General features: G+C 40.2%; 1 pseudogene; it reads right to left on the reverse strand.

The window, feature by feature from the left end:
- Window positions 1-224: 224 nt before the first annotated feature.
- On the reverse strand, window positions 225-721 carry LOC126588288 (zinc finger protein GAI-ASSOCIATED FACTOR 1-like; annotated as a pseudogene).
- Window positions 722-3749: the final 3028 nt, after the last annotated feature.

Here is a 3749-nt window from a genome sequence, read left to right on the forward strand (position 1 = left end):
AACCGACATTACCTACATTTCGATAAATATAATATTAATGATGATGTCGTCCATAAACGACACCAGATATATTAAAATAAAGCATAATACAAATTGTTTCTCCATTTTTCGTTAATAATAATTAAAATATAAATATATATATGATTGGAATTATTTATATATATATATATATAAATAATTCCAATCATATTTCATATATAGGCCAAAGGAAACATTAATAAAAACTAATAACAATAACAATTGTCCCAATTCATTCTCAATTCATTGTTCTCAGTCATCAGCATTGTTATAGAACTCCTGGATGATCTCCTGGAGGAATTAGAAGTAGAAGCTGAAGAAGATGCCTAAGACACCATATGAAGTTCCTCAGAAAAGTTGGTTCCACAGTCACATCTATACTCCCTTGTGCCGCATGTCCTCTGATGCGTCTTCTAATCTGACTACACTGTATATTTCTTGGAGCACTTGTCACATTTCCATTTTTTCGCCCCATGTTTCCAGCTAAAGCGCTTCTTAATGCCAGTGAGATCTCCTAGCACCCGAGCTGGGTTGTGGTGAACACATGTCGGCTCGGGACATATGTAGACCCTTTTCCTAACCCCAGTGGTGGTCTCTGCCGGAGCTTCCATGGAAGGTTATGGCCTCAACGATGTAGTTGAAGGTTTTGATCCCTTTGAAACCCTTTGTTGCAGATCTCACACACAAATCGGTTCGTTGCCATTAGGGTTTTTGGTGACAGTGCAATAACTTCTGCGCTAGGATCTGATCACACAAATACAAAACTTTTAAAGCATAATTAACTAAGTAGCATAAATATAAGTATAAATAGCAACAATGGTTAATTATGTTAGCATATATATACTTTTGGTCAACAAAAAAGTGAAATCAACCAAACAGTTGTATATTTTTGTCAACAATTCTTCATAAAGTTTATATTCTTTCGCAAGATAACTCAAATTAGAACTTTTTTTATTTATTTATTTTTTAGAAAAAGCAATATATATCGTTGAAATGAAATATTACAAGACTTAGGCATGACGCCAAATATTGGTCAATATTCTCAAGTGAATCAATCTCAACATAAGCTAACATGATCTGGAAAGAAGCCATTTTCTTTTGTTCTCCTGAAATGAATCAAATCCCTGCGCCTTGTGTTGTATGTTATATACATATAGTGAAACATGCCAATCAAATCAAGAAACTACTTGATATTAATTCAAGATTATTTGCCTGGAGTTCCTGGAAGATTTCTTTTCTTCTTAAGTGGCGGCTGCTGCGACTGCAGATGAGTGACAAAGCCATTAATGTTGCTTTGGGCACCGGAAGCACCGCCAGAGCTGGAAGTTTCCTTCTTCAACATCACCTGTAAACGAGAGAGAGAAATGGAAGCACGAGAGTAATGGGAAAGACAGGGTTTAAATATGGATAAAAACTTAGCGTCGGTTAATACCGACAGTAGCTATAACACCTTACGTCGGTCAAAACCGACACCATATCTGACAAACTGACAGTAGCTATAAGTTGCGTCGAAATATTAGGACTTTGCTTCGGTTCAAACAGACACTAGGTTTGACACGACCTAGATACACGCAGCCTGACACACTTTTGACTGAAAGGGTCAGCGTCAAAATAGGATTACATTGCATTGGATAAAACCGACGTTAGTCTAACAAATTTGTGTGGCGTCAAAATAAGGGCATTTTTGTGTTGACATAATCAGAGGTTGCGTCGGTTAAAAACGATGCCAACTCTGACACTGACCGAAAAAGCTTGTCCAATCCATTTCCCTGTGCAGATTACCAAAAAAAAAATCCATTTCCCCGTGCAAAAAAGGGGGGAAAATTCCCACCCAAAATATTTTAATTAAACCACAAAATCTTTACACTAGTGGATACCACAAAATCAACAAAAAATCACTACTTAATGGTTATTTTAACTTTGATTTTGATGACTGTTTACAGCTACACTCCTTGACCCTATATGAATACAATGAATGAATTTGATCTTCAATTTAAAATATTTACACGTACCACAAAATTTTATGTTATACTTTATGAAAGTATAAATAAACACTAAGTGTCACATCTCGGCCCAGGCCCCCACCACATCCCGGGCTCAACTCTATCGTAACACAATATTGTCCGCTTTGGGCCGCGACCATACCCTCACAGTTTTGTTTCTGGGAACTCACACGAGAACTTCCCAGTGGATCACCCATCTTGGGAATGCTCTCGCGTGAACTCGCTTAACTTCGGAGTTCCGATAGAACCCGCAGCCAGTGAGCTCCTAAAAAGCCTCGTGCTAGGTAGAGAGAGGAATATATATATAAGGCTTACAGGATCCACTCCTTTAGACGATTTGGGATTTTACAATCCACCCCCCCTTAGGGGCCTGATGTCCTCGTCGGCACACATCCGGCCAAGGATTGGCTCTGATACCAAATTGTCACATCCTGGCCCGGGCCTCTACCACATCCTAGGCTCAACTCCACCGTAGCACGATACTGTCCGCTTTGGGCCCCGACCACGCCCTCATGGTTTTGTTTCTGGGAACTCACACGAGAACTTCCCAGTGGGTCACCCATCTTGAAAATGCTCTTGTACGGACTCGCTTAACTTCGAAGTTCCGATAGAACCCACAGCTAGTGAGCTCCCAAAATGCCTCGTGCTAGGTAGAGATGGGAATATACATATAAGGCTTACAGGATCCACTCCCCTGGGCGATGTAGGATGTTATTTGTTTCTCCCCGAGTATGTGTATTGACAAGTTATGCTCTTATTGGCAAGTGACATGGGCGTATTCTTATTGCTTTCATTTTATTTCTCACTATCGCACTTAAATTGTACACGTTGTTACGAGTGTACGTAAATTTTATCAGTGTGAAAACACTGTTCCGGATAGGTTTTCGATACCTTTTATGTACAAAATCCAAAAATCCTATCCCTAGCTTTTTTTAGCCCATCCCGTGCACCCTCATTCATTATTTCACACTCTCACCAATCCTATCCATTCCCTCATTTCTGTCACCCAAACAGAAAAAGGAAAAAAAAAAAGGGACTCTCTCTCTCTTCTTTTTCTCTATCTCCTGTATACTCTATTCTTCTCTGCAAACCCTCAACGAGCTTCAAAAGCTCACAAATCAAACCCAAGAACCTCGTTTTCGTGTTCGTCTCATCCTCACGAACACAACCATGTTCTTGAAGCCTAGAATGGACGAGTTTTCAACGTGGAACTCGTGAGGTCCGAACTCGGGCAAACTGAGTACGACGTGTTTTTGAGTGAGTTAGGGTGTTTTGAAGCTTGGGGAAGCTTCTACAAAACTCTTCAAGGCTCCTATAACAATTTGGGATAAGTTTGGAAGTGAAACGATCAAGTTTCGAAGAGTTCACTTTTGGTCGGAACTTTCGAGGCTTTTTCCGGCTAACTCCGTCCACTTGTTGGACTCCAAACAGGTATAACGCGACTCTACTCTTCACTAGCTTCAAATCCATATAAAGTAGGTCGAAAATGGTTAAGAATTGAAGGAGAATAGTGCATTTAAAATTTTCCCAGAAATCTGATGAAAAACCCAATTGCAGACGGCAGGGCTCACCGGAGAAGGAGATGGAATATTCTATTAGAGTTAACAGAATATTCCTGACGACGTCAGGTAACGCCGTTAAACTCTAATAGCCTTTAACGGAATATTCTTGACGGCGTTAGGTCCACTGACGGCACTGGCTTGCACGTGGGGGTGCATCTGACCGTGC

The sequence above is a fragment of the Malus sylvestris genome, chromosome 11 (assembly GCF_916048215.2).
Source record: "Malus sylvestris chromosome 11, drMalSylv7.2, whole genome shotgun sequence".
Classification (NCBI taxonomy): domain Eukaryota; kingdom Viridiplantae; phylum Streptophyta; class Magnoliopsida; order Rosales; family Rosaceae; genus Malus; species Malus sylvestris.